The 21311-nt window shown below is 33.0% G+C and overlaps 1 pseudogene; it reads left to right on the top strand.

Annotated features, from left to right (window-relative positions):
- Positions 1-2223: 2223 nt before the first annotated feature.
- LOC120187087 overlaps positions 2224-21311 on the top strand; it is a 58984-nt pseudogene continuing 39896 nt past the window's right edge.

Genomic DNA, 21311 nt, shown 5'->3' with positions numbered 1-21311 from the left:
GGTTAACTCGAATTCAGAAAATTAAGGACACTTCAAATAATGATTATCAATAACTAGTTTGGGAATGCTTTTTATAATGAAAAAGTGTTTTTTCACCCTATAAGCAATGATGAACACTACAAAATTTGATTTTAAATTATGGTTAGAAAAGTGATTTTCAACCTAGCTCAAATTTTTAGCTTTTGCGGTGCAAAATCACTTTTAGGTGAAATTATATTTTCAACCTTAAATAATATATTTTCAATTTATAACATAATATCTAAAATGAACATTTTTGTGAGAATGCAGCCATGAAGGCTGAAAGTGATGAAAGGTTGAGTTGAGTTAGCAAATGAGTAAGGAGACGGTAAGAGAGAGATGATAGAATAAGCTTTTTTTATTGAACAGTGGAAAATACTCAGTTTATAACCTAATACAAAAGGATGGCTTATATAGCCCAAGTAACCAACAAACCATAACAAACTAATAATAACAAACTAATAACAAGCTAATAACAAACCATAACAAACTAATAACAAACTAGTAACACTCTAACATTCAACCAACTTTTCAACCTTTTAATTTTCTTCAAAATGAACTTGCTATTAGAGAGTTGGTCAAACAAAGAATACAAACTTAATAAGCTGGAGTTCAACCGTCTTGCGGTATTGATGAACAATTTATCAAACAAATTCTCTTTCACCTAAAACATCTTCTTTCTTCAACTTTCCTAGGCTTTTCTTCTTCTTCTTTTCAAGAGTTATTTTTCCTCTTCAGTGTCCTTCCTCTTCACTTATTAGGACTTTTTTTTTGTTGGAAGCAAGACGGTTAAGCTACGAGCTCCCGGATGCAATTTGAAGCCTCTTTTGGGCAAGAAAACATCTTATTTTGTCTGGTTAAGGAAGATAAGGCTGTTAAACTCTTAACCCTCCCCAGAGATTTTCTTCTATGGTAACTTGATTGTTAAACCTCAAAGTTCCATGTCAAACTTTGAAGAAAAAGTAACAAGTGATGAAAGATACTCTATGAACACCTTAAAACTGCTGTATGATTTGAGAACCGAATGGAAAATGCATAACCAACAAAATAGTAAATGCACCAACTCAATTCAGGAGTATTAACCACTCAATGGTCAACTTAGAATCAGACCATCAACACTTTGTAGCAGCAAAACCACAATACGAATGAATAACACGAGCAGTAGTGAACTAAAGCAACCAAATATTAACTAAAACAACAACTAAAAAAAATTGACATCTGCAATACAACATCAACACAGGGACACGTAGAGGGTAAAGCTAAGCAGCAAACTTCAGAGTTACTCATTCAGACATTTCTTCGACCAGTTTCTAGGCATTCAGAATGTTACGCGTCTGTAAAAAATCCAAGAAGCTGCCATAGAACCATGCCATAACAGAGCACCAGCGTTCAAGAGCAACAGGACAAACGATCTCAAATTGAAAGGTAAATGACAATATAATTGTGGAGGTATCTCTCAAACTTAAGCAAACCGAATTGAACCAAAACCACATTGAAAAACAGCAACATAAATGCCCAACACAAATCAGATTACAGCTCCAAGAACCACACTCCAAAAAATCAAAATGAAGAATCAAAGCGCAAGAATAACCATAAAGGTATAGATCTCACCGGAGAAACAAATCGACGATTTCAGATCGCAAAAATGCAACATCAGCCAGGAAAAAAATAAAGGAACGACTATAAATTAGCAACAAATCGCACGGCGGTGCTAAAATCGGCTCCAAAAGTCAGCAGCGAAAAAAAACAACATTAGGATCGTTGGCGAATGATACCATGTGAGAATGCAGCCATGAAGGCTGAAAGTGATGAAAGGCTGAGTTGAGTTAGCAAATGAGTAAGGAGACTGTAAGAGAGATGATAGAATAAGCTTTGTTTTTATTGAACAGTGGAAAATACTCAACTTATAACCTAATACAAAAGGATGGCTTATATAGCCCAAGTAACCAACAAACCATAACAAACTAATAACAAACTAGTAACACTCTAACAATTTTATCTTTCTAAAATAACTTTTTACTAATAATCTTACATTATAAATTTTAAACTATATTTTTCAAAAATATTTTTAAAAATACTTTATTAGCGTATTTTTTAAATCGAATTTTAATAGTAATACTAAACTAGCTTAATCTATGTTTAAGCTTTGTCTAATCCAATGTAGATCACCCTTTCGTAATAATAATAAGCTATAAATATTCTCCATTTCATATAGGAAATTCGTTTCTTTTCGAAGATGATGTCCCCAAGGCCAATCTATGAGGTTCGTGGATCACCTCATTTCAGGTACAATAAAGGGTAAACTACACAAATAGCTACCGTCGTTTGAGTTTTCTAAACTTATAGTCACTTGATTTAAAAAAATATAATATATGGTCACTTTCGTTTCGTTTTAATTAAGATGTGGTCACTCGGGCATTATTTTCCGAGAGTTGGATGACACGACACGTTAATAAAAAGATTTAATTTTTATTTGAACCCTTAAAAACTTCAGATAAATTACTAATAACGAGTCTTTTTGTAAAGCCAAAATTGTTCAGAGATAAATTATCAATTTACCCCTTTTTTTTATATGTTTTCTTCCCCAAACCTATCTTCTCCACCGTTTCCACTGCTTCATCTCTAAACCATTGGTAACACATCAACAAGATTGTATTTTTTGTAACATTACTATGGGAATGTCGTATTATCTTATTTGGTTTGTTTAGCGGAAATGTAAAATTATAATGTTTGGTTAGATGAATATAAGATTACTTGAATGTATTTTTAACCAAATTATCCGTGTGATATATATTTGTTTTTATAAAATTTAATCGTTATACTATCTAATTTTTGAGAAAAAATATATTTAATATATAATTAGTATAATGAACTTATATTTTTAAATAATTTTCATAATTATATAAAAATAATATAATATTAAGAAATAATATTATAATATCGAGTGGACAATTCCAATATATAAGATCTATGTTTTAAATAATTTAAAGTTAGAAATTATTTTAAATAATTATATTTTTACAATCATAATATTTTTTACCTCATAAAATTATAAATAATTAATATATAAAATATTAAAATATAAAAGAATTTTAAATATTCAAATTTATTAATATTTTATTAAATTAAACTCTTTGTATAATATTATTATATCTATAATTTTGATTAAAGTAAAAAAATGTGAATTGAAAATGATCATTATAAAAATAATTCTTTATTCTAGGGTTATTCTTGTTCGAAGTCGTGAAAATTGTCTAATACATAAGAATTTGAAGATAATGACATTTTCACTAGTTCAAAAAAATTCGTAACCGTTAACTGATATAACCGTTACTTTTAACAAGTTAATTAATCGAACCGTTAATACTAAACAGTTACAAATTGTGATAAATGATTAACTAATTTATTATAGCTAGAGAAATAACAATATAATTTTTTATTATTTATAATTTATGTATATTTTAATAAAGTTTGTGTACAAATAACTTAATATATATTTTTAATTTTTTTGTTTCTTTGAAAATATAAAATCATACTTATATCAATATACTTATGTGTTTATTGTTAGGTATTAAGATATTGTGAGATGTACATATTTACACCGGTGTAAGTATGTATTAAGTGTTACATTTTTTTTATTTTATTCACTTACACATTTACACTGGTGTAAGTACGTGTTAACTATTATATTTTTTATTTTATTCACTTATACCGGTGTAAGAATGTGTTAAGTACTACACTTTTTTATTTTATTCACTACATCGATATAAGTAAGTGTTAAGTGTTATACTTTTTTATTTTATTCTCTACATCGGAGTAAGTATGTGTTAAGTGTTACACTTTTTGTAGTATGAATTATGAAAAAAAATTAAAAATAATTGTAATAGGTTAACCGTAGGTTAATCTGTAACCAAACCGTTAATAACGGTTAACCGTTAATGATTAATCATTTCTTAATGATTAGGTTATAGTTAAAAAAAATCTCATAACTGTTATAACGGATTAATCGACTTTTTAGGCTAACGGTACGATTAATCGTCCATGAACACCCTATCATGAATAAAAGGTGAGAATACAATTTCTGAAAATATTATTCCCCTTGAGAATGTTTTTTTCGGCCCCTCAATGGCTACTAACAAGAAGAGTAATGGCGTCCACATCATGAAACAAAACAAACATGGATTACCAATTGGTGAAGGGAATGTTTGGTCCATGAATTTTGTAGCTTCATGGCAGCCATGTGTTTTAAATCTATGGCTCTTGTTCTCCATATTTAAGACAAGGTTCTTTGTTGACTGTGGACATCAGGATTTTAAATAGCGTTTGCGGTCACGTTTTCGGTCGCGTTTATCGCGGTTGCAGACGTAACGGATGCCATCGCGTTCACTGCGAGTGTCGCGGTCTTGAATTTTTTTAAATTTTGCACAACTTATCTTAAAACATAATAAAAATAATTATAATTATAAGGAATCATTTTTAAAGATTTTTAAAATATTTTTTAAGCGAAATTGACATATATATGATATAGTTTAACCAAATAGAAGACTTTAAAAATCCGATGATAGGATAAGATAATTAATTAACGATGACATATAATTTTTAATATTTTTTTTTTTTTCAGTTTGATCTAAATATATAAAATTTAACAGGAAAAATTTCAACTTTAATATTATTGTGTATCATATTTAAGAACTCTAAACTCCAATCTATAACATTTAAACTCTAAAATATAACCCTTAAATTCTAAAATATTAACTCATAAATCTTAAATAAAATATATGACAATATTAGAAGTTTAGAAGGTTTAGAACTTAGCTTATAAAACAAATTTTCATCAGTAGTGCATTAAATAATTTTTCCTATTTTTTTAATATAACTCATTTGGTCGAGAAGTTTCTCAACTCTTTCCAGTTCCCACTTCTCTCAAACCCGTCTTCTTCGTTTCTTCCCATTCCCATTCCCATTCCCCAGTTCAAATTTTTTCAATTTTCACCCCACTCATTTCAGTCTTCCATGTTTGAAACTCCAAATATCCCTAGTAAAGATTATATCTTTTATATGGTTCGAAACCCCATTTCACTCTTTTTTGTTTTTCTATATGGTTGAATGGTTGATTGCAGTAAATTAACCACGGTTGAATAACGGTGATTGCGTCCCGTTATTGGTGCAATCGATCGTTTCCTGTTAAATTGCGGGCACAATCGACCGCAATCGGTGTAAATCCGTGACCCACCGCAAAAATAATGAATAACGATTTCGGACGGTAGTGCGACCGTAATATCACGACCGCTATAGCGTTTTCGGAACGCTATTTAATACCCTGGTGGAGATACTAGATGATGTTTTGATATATGCAAATGAAGTATTCTCCGTTGGTTTTTACCCCGTCGGTCAAAACTCTTATTGCTTCGCAGTCTAGTTCAGCAAGCCTTGCAGGACAACACCCGCACCGTAGTTTGGATGGCGAACCGGGATACCCCGTTAATGGAAAACGATCCAAGCTGTTCATAATCAAAACCAACAAAATCATCATAACTGATGCTGATGAGGATCCAGTCATAATCTTGATGAACAATAACACTGTTAAAGTTGAAGACTCGTGGTCACAGTTGAAACTCCTTAATTCGGGTAATCTCCTACTCCAACCTAGGAGCAATCTTACTCTCTGGCAAAGTTTCGATTCACTGATGGATACACTTCTCCAGGATCTTGTTAATCCCTGGACATGTGGCTGCTCAAGAATCACTAGGTGCCGAGATGGCAATGGTAAATGAAGAATAATTTAATAATGTGAAATGGGAGTTTTCTTGGATTACATAAGTAATAGCCTTAGAGATGAAGCGGTGGTTTAGAGATGAAGCAGAAGCGGTGGAGAAGATTGGTTTGAGGAAGAAACATATGCAAAATGTGATTAATTAAAATTTTATCTCTAAACTATTTATGTTTACAAAAGGACTATGATTAGTAATTTATTTGAAGTTTTTAGGGGTTCATATAAAATTAAATTTTTTTATTAACGTGTCATGTCATACAACTTACGGCAGGTAACGTCCAGTGACCGCATCTTAATTAAACAAAAGAAAGTGACCATATATTATATTCTTTTGAATCTAGTGAATCATTTTTCTTTTTCAGATTTAAATTTGATTTTTTAGAATCCTAGTTTTCCTATTTGTTCTTCTAGGGAAAAAAGAAAAGAAAATTGTGGCGGAATAGAAGTTCGAATCTTATTGCATATTTTCGGTCAAGTGAATTTTTCATTAAAAACACGTGTTACGAAGTTCCAATAAATTTGTTGACTTTCCATTTTCTTGGCTACCAAATAATGTCTTACCTTGTTTTAGCGACTAGCGTGTTTACTGTTTAGCTTTTACTAAACCGACTAGTGTAGCTTATCAATTTACTTCATTAAAGAAGTAAACAGCTAAAGGCTCTCGACTTACTATTTTTCAATTGTCTGCTTCACATAATGCTGGTTGAGAAGTTTGCCTTCTCAGTTTACATGTCTGTTCCATCAATGGTATTTTAGTTTTTCATTGTTGGTATGGCTTCTGGATTTGTTGGCTTGATGTATGAATTAAAATGGCTCTGGCTAAGATATTAGAAATTTGACTGAACAATCGCCTTTACCAGTGTTTTTAGTACTACCTTGTAATTTACGGGATTTCAGCTAAAGTAATGTTTTTAAAGGGAAAATCATAAGATTCAGCTTAAACTGATCATTGAGGTGTTAAACTTTTGATAATGAATTATTTATTTAGAGATTAAAGTAAACGTTTTCTTATATATAAATGTAAATACTAAAAAACATTTGATACACTGTTACAGAATAACATGTTCAGTTACTTGGGACATGGATTAATTGTATGATATTTTAGTTTGCTAGTACTAAGATGATTTTACCATTAATTGCTTTTACTACTAGGCAAACTCCTCTGCAGATAATCCACATTGTTGGGAACTTATTGAGAATATGGTCAGTTTATGCATTGGTACCTAACCCAGACTGGAGCTTCGGTGATACTTTTTATCTTCTGTTGTCTGGTTCTGTCGTCCATCTTTTTTTTACTCTTACAAAAGCCTTGGAAGGGACGATCACTCTCAAATACACAGGTGAAGTAGAATTGCTTCTTTTTATGAGAAAGATAACAACAATCTGAAGAAAGAGTGTTAACTTGTACAAGTTTCCTTAATCTGTTCCTTGTCGAAGTCATTGTTAATTTGCAGGTTGTTCCTTCTGTAATTAATGGAGCAATAACAGCTTTATACTTCATCTTGTGGGGAAAGGGGCTTAAATCATGTGGACCACTTGGGTACATTTCTGGTGCATTAGAAATTCTTTTTTATATATGTTTATTTTTACATGTCTCAAACATGCTTAGTTTAGTTAGATTGAGCATATAATAGGGTATTGTCATCTTTGAAACTTTGTATAATTTATAAACACTATAATTTTGCTATAGAAATAATGCCATTATATTTTCCTTTCCCATTTTATCCTATGTCAGAATTATCAGCGAATGCAGACATATCAGCGAATGCAGACATGTAAATATTTATTCGTTGAGTTTATGAGAAATCCTTATGCTTTTGACCTCCTACATTTTAGGAATCCTGAAATTTACTCGATCCAGTTTAATTATTTATATTTGTACAATACTATTTCAAAGATTTTGGTTAAAAGATTGACAAGTCTCATCCCAGAAATGATCACTTTAAATCAAACAACTTTTGTTAAAGGAAGAAGTATAGTTGACAATAATCTTCTTGCTCAGGAACTGGTGAAAGGCTATAATAGGAAGACTATTTCCCCAAGATGCTCTTTGAAAATTGACCTTCATAAGGCTTTTGACTCTCTCCACTGGGGATTCATTTATGCTATTCTAAAGGCTATAGGACTTCCAAGCACTTTTATAGGATGGATTGAAGTTTGTTTTTCAACAGCTAGATACTCCATTTCTTTTAATAGGAGTTTGATTGGCTACTTTAAGGGTGCAAGAGGTATAAGACAAGGATACCCCTCTCTCCTTTCTTATTTGTTCTTTCTATGAATGTTCTCTCAAGAATCCTAAACTTGACAGCTGCTAGAGGCATGTTTGGATACCATTCAAAATGCAAAAAAATAGGCCTAACTCATCTTTCTTTTGCTGATGATCTTTTATCTTTTGTAAAGGATCTGTTGAATCTGTGGTTGGAGTTACTAGTGTTTTAGATTATTTTTATGAAATGTCTGGCCTCAAGCTTAATGCTGCTAAATGTGAATTCTTTGCTGCTGGCATTTCTAATAGTATGCTTGAGGAAATTAAAATGATTATTGGTTTCAAACTTGGCTACCTGCCAGTGAGATACTTAGGTATTCCTTTGGTTACTAGGAAACTTTTTGACAAAGATTGCATGGTTCTTATTGATAACATCAAGTCAAGGTTGCACCAATAGTCAGGTAGGCATTTGAGTTATGCTGGCAGACTGGAATTAATCAGAGCAGTATTGTTTAGTATTGCTAATTACAGGTGTAGGTAGTTAATTCTGCCACAATCAGTTATTAACATGGTTATCAAAACCGGATCGGACCGGCCGGTTCAATCGGTTAAATCGCGAACCGGTGGCCTGTCTGGTCCGGTTACCTCACAAAACCTGTATGGCAATGAACCGGCTGAAAACCGGTAGAATCGGCTAAAAATCGGTAAAACCGGGGTGAACCGGCTGAAAACCAGCAAAACCAGTTTGAACCGTCGGTTCACTTTTTTTCTTTTAAAAAATTAAACCAAACGACGTCGTTTGTTCAACGAGAAGTCAAATTCGAGTATTGTTGAGCTCGACTCGAACTCGAAAACTTTAAAAGTAAGCTCAACTCGACTCAAAAACTCACGAGCTAAAAATTATCAAGTTCAACTCGAACTCGAAATATAATATTAAAACTTGAACTCGAAAAGGCTCGAACTCAAAAAAAATTTAGAAGTTCGATTGAAGCCTAAAATTTGAGCTCAATTGAAGGGAAAGAATAGTTCGCTTTGTGCTCACCAAAAGGCTCCATGATTTTGAATGTCAAATTACCTCTATTATTTATAGAAGTAAGTTGTGATGCTCTTCTATGTTTCTTAGCCATGTGGGATTGTTTTGTTCTCATATTTTTACTCTTTAAACTTTTGGGATGCTCTTCTATGTTTCTTAGCCATGTGGGATTGTTTTTTAAAAAAAAATTAAACCAAATGACATCATTTCTTATGATTTTTTTAAGCCCCAATTTTATTTATATTTTATTATAGTTATATAATTATATTTATTATTTAATATGTTTTACCTTAAATATTATGTTGTAGTTGATTTGAATCATTTTGTTTCACTTGATTTTATGGTTTTTTATTTATATATGTTATGACTTGTGATATTTTTATACCTTTTAATATTGTAAACTTAAAAAAAGTGTTACATATATATTAATATTGCTTTGAATATTATGTAAAATTAAAAAAATATTATTTTATATAAAATCCGGTTGAACCTGGTTGAACCAGTGAACCCGTGAACCAGTACCTTCACCGGTTCAATATCTGGTCCGGTTTTAAAAACATTGGTTATTAAGAAGATTAAATAGCTATGCTCACGTTTTTCTGGAAAGGGGTTGATAAGGCAACAACTGGAGCTAAAGTTAGTTGGGAGAAAATAGGCATTTTGAAATATGAAGGAGGGCTTGGACTCAAAGACATGAAGACTTGGAATAGAGCATGTATGATGCTTCTAATCAGGAATATTCTTGCGGGTGAGGGATTATTGTGGGTAGCTTGGCTTAAAAGCTATGTGTTAAAGGATAATGATTTTTGAAATTTGGAAGTTGGAATCAATACTAGCTAGAGCTTAAGGCATATTCTTAAAATGAGGACCGAGGCTTTTCCTGTTATGTCTTCTGGAGCTAAAAAGGTAGGTGATAATTGGGAAGTGATTAGGGTGAAGGGTACAAAAGTACCATGGCAGAAGCTTATATGGTTTCCACTCCACATCCCAAAACATAGTTTGATTGTGTGGATGGCTTTACTTGACAGACTTCCAACAAAGGATAGACTGCAACGCATGGGGCTTGTTATCGAAAGTCAATGTGTTTTTTGTAATGCTGCTTTGGAAACAAGGGATCACTTGTTCCTTGAGTGTCCTTTGGCTGCTTCTTTATGGGAGGCAGTCTTCAATCTTAATGGCATGCGGAGAAGATTCTTATCATGGGAGACTCACTTTGTTTGGGCTTGTGGTGCTTGGAAAGGTAAGTCCTTACTCTTAACAATCATGAAGCTAGCTTTGAATGCACTAATCTATACTCTTCGGGAAGAGAGAAACAAAATATTGTTCCAAGGTTGTTCAAGAAATGTTGAAGAAATGCTTCATATTATTAAGGAAATAGTAGGTATACAATTAAGGGGTAGGAATATAAATAGACTTGATAGTGTTAATATTACTCTTTGTAATCATTGGGGTATGGTTTGATCGTTGTTTGTTTTTGTAAGTAGGGTGATCAAATGTAATAAGAACACTGATTGTTTTTGTAGCAGAAATCTTCTCTTTGGGTAATAAAATCGAATTATCCAAAAATAAATAAATGTCTTATCATAGTGTCATCTCTGAAGGTGGAAATGAGGAGAAAAACATCTTGTCCTTGCTTGAACAGTTCCAGTACTGAATCTTATTTGATCTGTTGTCACAAATTTAATATTTCCAAACCAAAGAGAATGATGACTTTGTGTTGTACCAAGCTGAAACCAAGTGGATTTAGTCTTTGTCCCACAATCGACCGCTACTATATATTAATATATGTCATATTTGTGTTCTTATTTATATCCCTTTTTTGGCCATCATTGATCATAGCCATCTGGTATTTTTTGGTTTATAAACACTCTTGGAGTTCATTAATATATGGCATCTTAGGCACTATTTGGAACTCTCTGTATCAAACACATGCATCACACACATTTTGGGAAGGTCTGTTGCTTATTTGTGGTCTTCTTGAGTTGGAGACTCTTTGGGCATTTGTCCTTGCATAACCCCAGGAGGAAGAAAAAAGTGGAACATGTCAATAGCCTATGAACATTGGATAATTGTTGTGCCATATCATCACTATCATATACATTTGTTAAATTAACTCAGTTGCAGAGTTTGGGATTTCAAAGCATTTGTGTTTTTGCTTCTTCCCTCTTCCATTCCTATCTTCTCCTTCATTGTGTTCTATCTTGTCATGGTCTTTAATCCATGTGAAGCTTTAAATGGTTTCCATGGCTACATTAATTTTCATTTTTTGTTTTCTCTAGAGCTACATTAGTGGGGTATTCTGGTGCTGTTCTTGGAGTATTATCTGCAGTATTGTAAGGTAGAAAAGACAATCTCTGGAACAAGGTTAACACGTTTGACTACAGTCCATAGCTATTTCGTTATATATATTTATTGTCTTACTTCAGAAGTATTTGGATAGCGCATTGGTCTTATTCCTTTATTGGTTTAGAATTGTAAGGTAGAAAAGGCAATCTCTGGAACAAGGTTAACATGCTTGACTACAGTCCATAGCTAATTTGTTATATATATGTATATTGTCTTACTTCAGAAGTATTTGGATAGCGCATTGGTCTTATTCCTTTATTGGTTTAGAAATGTAATCAGTAGTGCGATTTGGATCAAATTTAATATGTCCTCTGCGTCAACATGAATGGATGAAATATCTGATAATTGATGTCTTTTCTAATGGTTTACCAGGTTGGTGGGCTTATTGCTACGTTGGCATCATTTTATTTCTTATCTCATGGTTGGGCTGTAGCAACACTTTCTCCATTCTATATCCTCTTATTTTTAGTATCATTTTATTTGATTTTTCTATGTAATCTCTAGACAGTTATTTTAATTTTCTTGTTTTGATTTGATGAACTTAACTGTAAAACCATTCAAAGATAGCCCCGATTCAGATGTTCAGACTGAACAAGTACTGGGCATGAGTCAAATGCTGGTTTCCATCTTGGCTGGGATCTTATCAGCTCTGAGAAAGGTGATTGCTAGGCGGGTTTCCCCCAAAGTATTGATATTAATGCATCTGTAGTCATCTGCTAGCCTATTTGCCAACTGAAAGTCATCAGCTGCTAGCCTCCAATCCCCTCAATTTTAACATAATTTCTTATTGTTGTCGCTTTCTTCCTTTAGAATCAACTCAAAAGGCGACTTCATGCAATAATCATTGCTTCTGCAACATCTTTTCTATTCCCTGTGGCCATGTGGGACTTTATCACAGTAAAGGTTCTGCTATTCCTATTCACTTCTGTAAGTTCATTCAGGGTACATAGTTTCATCTCTATGGATCTTATCTTGTTTGACAAATTTTTTCTCTTTCCTCTGCATAAATTGAACACTTCAGTGATCCTCTGACAGCAGTGTGGAACTGACATTTTCTGCCTGGCCTTTTCTGAGTACTGCTCTCTTTCGAATAATATTGATACTCTACAATGACAGCATCGCAGAGAAGTATGACAGTACTTAAAGAACAAAACAGTGTTATGCCATTTATCATTTTTTCTAGTTTTAAGAACCTGTTGCATTATTTCATCAAAATTTTTAGACTTGTGCATATATAATATGCTAGAACCCTCTTACATTTCTTTGCATCTATTACAGATTCTTAGGCTAATTGTTAGGCTGATTATTAGGCTAATTACCTTTAATGTAATATATTATGTTACCTAGTTTAGCATGATTAAAGTTATATATATACCCCTCTCTACTAATTAATAAAATACAAGTGAGAGAGTATTATACTTCAGAATTCTACATGGTATCAGATGTGTTAAAATATGTGAGTGTTTGAATTTTTTTGTGGGGCTATTTGGGTATCGAAAGAAAGGAGTGATTTTTGGTCGTTTTTCATCGGCAACTTTTTGAGGTCACTCTCTCGACACTGCCGACACCAGGAGGTTCATCGTGCGTCGATCGGCCGATCTGGAAAGACCAGTCACCGGATTCTCTTTGTGTAACTCATGCACCGCCACAAGGTTTCGTAACGAGTCGGCGCATGAAGGCGCGTGGCGACCTTTTCCTGACGCCGATTCCTCCCGCCGCTGTCTCTAGGTATTTCCGACCATACCCTGTCGCCGATCCGTGCCTCTGGTCTGTTTTTCATTTTGGATTGGGTGTTGCCTTCTTTTTTTAAGTATTGTTTGGTTGCTGGTTTTGCTTTTTTTTGTGTGTGTGTGGGTTGTGTGTTACCTTGCACTTATGGTTGATAAAAAGAATATAGAAACTTCTTCAACGGTTATTACAATATTTGTGAATGAGTGTGCCAAGTTCCTTCATCTTCAAGAAACTATGAAACAATCATATAGTCTCATTTCTAACTTTGTTGAGTTAGGTAAACTCAATACATGTACTGTTTCTACCTCATTAAAATGGGTCATTAATTCTGGTGCACCAGACCACATGACAGGTAACCACCCCAATATTCTTTCTCATTTTAAATCCCATCTTTCTATCGCTCCTGTTACTTTAATCGATGGTTCCACATCTAATGTTATTGGCTCTAGCACTGCAAAACCTACTCCATCTCTTCCTTTATCATATGTTTTGAGCTTACCAAAATTATCTTTTAATTTGATGTCAATTAGTAAACTTACGAGTCTCCTTAACTGTTATGTCTCATTTTTTCTTGTTATTATTTGTTTCAGGATCTCTTGATGAAAAAGATTATTGGTAAATGACATAAGTTTGATGGTCTCTATATCCTCGATACCTAAGAACTAGAAATTATTGCCTGCACTGGAACGATCACTCCTTTCGAAGAACATTGTCGTCTAGGTCATCCATCACTTTCCTCTTTAAAGAAACTTTGTCCTCAATTTTCTAACTTGACGTCTTTAGATTGTGAATCTTGTTAATTTGCTAAGCATCATTGCCTTAGTTTAAATCCTAAAGATAATAAAAATGCTTTTGCCCCATTTGAGTTAGTCCATTATGATCTAGTTATATCTAAACTTGGTTTTCGATATTTTGTTACCTTTTTTGATGATTATTCTAGGATGACATGGCTTTATTTGATGAAATCCCGTTCTGAATTGTTTACTCAATTTTCTTCTTTTTGTAATGAAATTCGAACTCAGTTTAGTACACATGTTCAAATATTACGAAGTGATAATGCAAAAGACTATCTTTAAGGTCCTTTTAAAAAATACATGCTTGATTAAGGCATGCTCCATAAAACCTCGTGTGTTGATACCCTTTCTCAAAATGGTGTTACTAAAAGAAAAATAGACATCTTCTTGAAACTGCTCACACTTGTTATTTCAGATGTAGATTCCAAAATGTTTTTGGGCTGATGTCGTGTCAACTGCTTGCTTTCTCATCAATCATATACTTTCTTCTATTTTGTTGGGTAAAACATCTTTCCATACTTTGTTTCCAAATAAAAATATGTTTCTCATCTCACCAAATTTTTGTTGGTGTATTTGTTTTGTTTGGGATATTCGTTGTCATGTTACAAAGCTTGATCATAAGTCATTGAAATGTGTATTTTTGAGGTATTCATGTACAAGAAAAAAGGTATCGCTATTATTGTCCAAGTCTGGGTAGGTGTCATGTGTCTGCCGGTGTTACTTTTTTAGAACAAACACCTTTCCATTTTTCTTCAGGTCTTATGTATCAAGAGGATGATGATTTTTTAATTTATCATATCTTGTCAAACTTGGATTCATCATCCTCTACATTGGTTCAACCTTTATTTAATAAGCCTTCCATTAAAAACACCTAATCACGTCGCCCACAACTGCACAATTCCAACCCTGTTATAGAGGTTTCAGAATCATGTCTTGATGAGCCAATATCTTATTCATCAGATCCGATTACCACAAATGATCTTGATATTTCTATTGCCCTTCAGAAAGGTAAAAGTACATGTACATAACCAATTTCTTCTGTTGTTTCCTATAATCGTTTGTCTTCCTCTTATCGTGATTTTCTTACGTCCTTAGATACTATTTCTATCCCTAACATTGTTCAAGAGGCATTAGCTCATCTGGGATGGCATACAACTATGATTGAGGAAATGACTGCTCTAGAGGACAATGGTACGTGGACTTTGGTACATTTACCTACTGGTAAACAAGCTATTGGGTGCAAATAAGTGTTTACTATTAAATGCAATCTTGATGGATCTATTCATTAATTGAAAGCTCGAATTGTTACCAAAAGATATGTTTAGACTTATGGAGTGTATTATTACGATACATTTTCTCATGTTGCTAAACTTGCTTCGGTCAAATTATTCATCTCACTTACAACACTTTTGATTGACCTTTGCACCAGTTAGATATAAAGAATGCCTTTCTTCATGGTTATCTTGAGGAGGAGGTGTATATGGAGCAACCACTTGGTTTTATTGCTCAGGGGGAGTATGGGAAAGTATGTCATTTGAAGAAATCTATATATGACTTGAAACAAAGTCCTCTGGCGTGGTTTGGGAAGTTTAGTCTGGCTATTAAAAAGTTCAGGATGCAGAAAAGTAAGTTAGACCATAATGTTTTCTTTAGAAAGTCTGATGAAGGCATTATCCTATTAGTTGTATATGAGGATGATATTGCAATCACAGGAAGTGACTCTTGTAAAATTTTATCTCGGAAGTCTTTTCTCCATACTCAGTTCCACACCAAAGATCTGGGGATGTTATAATATTTTTTTAGGAGTTGAGGTGAACAAAATTAAAATAGGAATGTGCTTGATCTATCATCAGAGTCAGAAAAATTGGGTGTTAAACCTTGTAGTACTCCAATGGTCCCCAATCAAAAATTATTCAAAGAAGGTGAATTATTTGATGATCCTGAAAGGTACAGAAGACTGATTGAAAAATTGAATTATCTTATTGTAACGCGCCTTGATATTGTTTATCCGATGAGTGTTTTGAGCCAATACATGTTATCACCAACTGTCGATCATTGGAAAGCTGCATAACAAATCTTGTATTATTTGAAGAGTGCTTTTGGATGAGGAATTTTATATGGCAATCATGGTCATACTCGGATAGAATATTTTTTAGGTCCGGAATGGGCATGATGCAAGGAATATAGAAGATCTACCTAGGATATTTTGTGTTTGTTGGAGGAAACTTAATTTCCTGGAAGAGTGAGAAACAAACTGTGGTCTCAAGCTCTAGTTTAGAAGCCGAATATAGAGCAATGGCCAAGTCCGTGTATGAAATCATATGGGTGTATCAGCTCCTCAATGAAGTAAGAATTAAAAGCTCAGCTCTTGCAAAACGTTGTTGTGATACTTAAATTGCTATTCACATTGCTTCCAATCCAGTCTTTCATGAACAAACGAAACATATTGAGATTGCTTGTCATTTCGTTCATGAAAATATACAATAAGGATTGCTCACTACTAGATATGTGAAGATAAAGAACATGTAACACCTTAATCCAGTTTGACCCGAAGGTCTATAGATTATAATGTTACACGAGACTACCGAAATAGTAACCCAAAAGTTTCTTTTAAAACTGTTTATAATCACTGAAAATAAACCATTCATAGTAATAAAAGTAAAACAAGATAATTTGGGTTTACAAAATGATGGGGAGCTCCTACATTATATCTCAAAACAATACAATACCAAATACAAATCAGAGTTACAACTGAATATACATAAGAGTCCATTTACAATACATGTCCTCTAAAGATGACTCAAGATGTACTCTGAAGGTCTCTGAAAATCTAGTCTGCTGCACTGGAATATATAGTGACGATAACTCCGCACAAACTTCCCCTAAGAACCTGCGCATGGAAACACATTCTGAACACTGAGCCTACGAACTCAATGCCTCACTAAAAACTATACTATACTATATGAATTTACTAAATGATATGGAAAGTGACACAAGTATGAGCATACAACTTCTGAACTACTAATATGTGGCTAGCATCATGGTATGGTTGAGGGATTCTGTATCTTGGAGTTCGCGTACCCCTCTAGCACTACCGATGTACCCTTGGGTTCACCTAGGGTAAGATCCAAAATTTTGCATCAGAAGCGTACAACCACCAACTTACTATGTCGAGTCTTGAGGCATCTGCGCCCAGTTGTCCATTGAAGTGCATGGAACTGACTTGGCTCCACTGAATGTCGTATTCTGCTAGAAGGAACTTGGGTGTCCTGACTGTTTGCTATTAGAGTATACCCAAAGACCAATCATATGATGATTATAATAATACATTTATTTACCGATTTTATTGAATAAAGGCATGGCCAATATTATTTTCAGTTATATGTATGTGTTTAACATAAACTGAAAGATAATAAAGTCCATATAATAACATTATTAAACGATCCATAGTCAAGTATTATTATGGGCATGGGCAATAATAATACGCTTAAGACTAACATGTTATTGATTGATGATAAGGAGTTGTCATTGACATAGAGATGTCAGAATTGATACATGATTATATTGTTTGAGAACAATGTATTGGGTTGACCCATCATGAGCATATGTCTTGGATTATTATGTAACGATCATAACATTGCTCATGGTGATGACTATATGTATGATCCTTAGACTTGAGATCAATGTCGTCCCAACATTTATTGTTGTATGTTTTGATACAGTTAAACATGCTCCGTAACTGGTTGCACTATACGGACTGTTATTGAATATATCTCAATATATGTAGTGGGGTGTGTATGGTTAAGATAAGATTTGTCCTTCCTATATAATAGGAAATATATTACAGGCCACTTGATTGAGTGAGACTAGAAATACATGGCCATGCTCGAATAAATTGATATGTGATATCACAAATTATTTGTTAATTATAGTATACTTTAGATATCAAGAAACAATAGATGGGCTATACAAGTGTGACTATTCTAAGACTTGTGCCTATTATAGATATAAAGGACAAAAGGATGTAATACATAAAAGAGTTAATCACAAAGATGATATGGAGAATCATAATTTCTTGTAACTTAGGTGACAATGATATATTGCTAGATGTCACTCATTGTATGTAATATTAGAATTGTTCTAACAATTACTACTAACGTTACAAGAACCTACAGGGCCACACCCTAGGATTGAAATGAGCAAAGATGTACAATTTGTTTTATGTTACTAAAATATATCTAGAGTTAATATATGCATATTTGATATACATATGATTTTAATTATCCCGAATATAGTAAGTAAGCATTAAAAGAATGTAATTTAGATTACAACTCTTTTAATTGATATATAATTTGAAATAATTAAATAAGTTTTTAAATAAACATTAAAGATTGTAATTCAGATTATAAATCTTTAATGTATATTTAATTTAAATTAATTAAATAATATTTTATTTATTAATTTGAAATAACTTTAAAAACCCTAAGATGTTAGGATAATTGATATATTTAAATGATGTAAGGTCTAGTAGTCATTTTACTTCAGCCATTTTTCTCAAAACCGATTTTGGGAAAAGAAAAATTTTGCTCTCAATCGGGTGAACTAAATAGAGGCCGAGACGTGTTTTTGTAGAGGCTTACGATTCAAACCGTTCGTGATCACCACTTCTCGCTGTTGTCTTTGCTATTTTTCAAGAAACCGATTGTAAGTATTCACATCATTTTCTCCCGATTTTGGTTTTACGTACTCGGATCGCTGGTGAGACCATCGAGTTTTGTTTCTACTGCGCCGTGGGGCGCGTCAATGGTCGAAGAGTATCAAACAATGCTAGTTTTATGTAAACCTAGTTGTTATTGTTTATACTATTCTATTATTAATTTCTATTCTCTCATGAAGTCTTATTTATTGTTATTAGAGTTTATTTGGGGTACTTTAGGTCTCATCCCTAAATCCTTGGGTTATTTATCCAAATATGTTTGCGGGTAACGATACTGACCTTTCAATATCGATACTTAACCTTTGGTATCGATACCTACCTGTTGGTATAGATACCCCCTGGTTGACGTGGCTTTTGGGTCAAGGCATTAGTACCCTCATATGAGTATCGATAATAAGGCCCTCTCTGAACCGGTAGCAGTGACACTTCTCAGTCAATATCAACTCTGCTGTATATTTGCTAAACCTGAGAAACTCTCACTCATACTCCAACACTAAGCGATCACCCTGAGTCAAGTGCAGAAACTACTCCATCAATTCATCAGTGTGGATCTGCTCGATGCACTTCTCTTTGAATTCGGTGAGAAACCGCACCCAAGTTGGCCTCTCTGCTCCATTGCTGTAATTCCCCAAATATCAGGTCAGTGACTTTATTGAAAAGTTTTAAAATTTGAGTATTTATTTGAATAAATGATAAAAGCTGAGAAAATGATTTGGAATAATGTTTTAGACTAATTTGTAACAATAGATGAATAAGAGGGCATTTTGGTCCTTTAAAGGGAACTAAATTTAAAATTCATTTTTGTAAGGTATTAAAGTAAGGGAAAAGGGGAAAGTAAGTCAACAAAAGCCATCTCTCTTTTATTCTTCTTTTCCGTGGAAGAGCTCTCCTCCATAGCCAAAGATAAGGTTTCATTTGGCTAGCTTTTCCTTTCGTTTTTGGTTGGTTTTTGAACCATTGAGTATTATAGAGGCTTAAGAAAGGATCAAATAAGATTAAAACTAAGAGATGGATGAAATATTTGAGATTTAGAAATGAATTTTTGAATTATATGTTAAGATATGAGTTTTTTTTATTGATGTTTACTAGTATATTTGACTTGTCAAAGAAGTAAATAAGAGATTAAAAGCATTGGATGGGTTTAAAAACATGTTAGAAAAAGTAGTATGATTTTTGGATTGAAGTGTTCTTTAGGGATTGTAGATGTTATAAGAAGCTAAATGAGGGAAAGTTAGTCGGGATAAGTAAAGAAGAGTTTGATAGTGTTGTTGGAGATAAAAATAAGGGAAATTGGCCAAAATTGGGTAAAAATTAGGCTGAAAATGGAAAATCTGGGTAAGGGTACCGGTACTGGAAGAACAGTACTGATACTATAGGCTTAAATTGGAAGAAATCAATTAAAAAACATCGATATTGATGCAATTAGTATCGATACTGAGGTGAGTATCGATAATATGAGGAAGGTATCGATACCATTGATCATAGAATACATAATTGGTATCGATACCGTAATAGAGTATCAATACCATAATATAGAAATATCGATACTAAGAGACATATATTGATATAATGGATCTAGAATGTAGAAATGATATCGATACTGAAAGGGAGTATCGATACCGTAGTATAGAAGTGTCGATACCATGGTAGGGGTACCGATATTATTGAGCCAGAAATTTTAAGATAGACTGAGATTGTTATAGAAAATTTAATAATAGTACTTTTGAGTATTTTGTAAGTATAAATGTTAGGGAATATACTAACATTTGATATTGTACATGCATTTAATGGATGCTTGAGTAGATCGGAATCAAGCTCCAGAGTCAAGCAAAACAATAGGCAAAGGCAAAGTAGCTGAGTTATCAGATTTGCATTTTGGGATATAATAGCACGGCAAACCAGGTGAGTGCATTTATTATGTACTTATACGTTATGATAGTCATAGATGCATGTTGCTTAATATACGTATGGTGATTACCGTATGGGTATTGTGTGTCCAAAAACTAAGAAATTCATAATAAGTTTATGGATTTCCGTATGGACACTATGTGTGCAAAACTAAGAAATTCATAATATGTTTATGAATTTTTGCATGGGCACTGTGTGTGCAAAAACTAAGAAATTCATAATAAGTTTATGAATTTTCGTATAGGCACTGTGTGTGCAAAAACTAAGAAATTCATAATAAGTTTATGAATTTCGATATGGGCACTGTGTGTGCATAAACTAAGAAATTCATAATAAGTTTATGAATTTTCGTATGGGCACTGTGTGTGCAAAACTAAGAAATTCATAATAAGTTTATGAATTTCCGTATGGGCACTCTGTGTGCAAAACTAAGAAATTCATAATAAGTTTATGAATTTTCGTATGGCACTGCGTGTGCAAAACTAAGAAATTCATAATAGGATTATGAATTTTCGTATTGGCAATGTGTGTGCAACCTAAGGAATTGATAATGAGTTTATGAATTTCTGTATTGACATTAGGTGTGCATCCCCACGTAATTCTTAATGAGGTGGTGAATTATTGTATTGACACTACGGGTGCAAACTAAAGAATTTATAATGAAATTAAATAGTTAATTGATATTATGAATAATTATTGGAGTAGGAACTGTTCTAAAATAAAATACTAAATTCCTAACTGTGCTTTTGGCAGAAATGTGCCAATAATGCAAGTTAGATTAAATG

The sequence above is a fragment of the Hibiscus syriacus genome, unplaced genomic scaffold, assembly GCF_006381635.1.
Source record: "Hibiscus syriacus cultivar Baekdansim isolate YM2019G1 unplaced genomic scaffold, ASM638163v2 tig00004035_pilon, whole genome shotgun sequence".
Classification (NCBI taxonomy): domain Eukaryota; kingdom Viridiplantae; phylum Streptophyta; class Magnoliopsida; order Malvales; family Malvaceae; genus Hibiscus; species Hibiscus syriacus.
The sequence above is the reverse complement of the archived record's forward strand: the minus strand, read 5'-3'. Positions and strand labels throughout refer to the sequence as shown.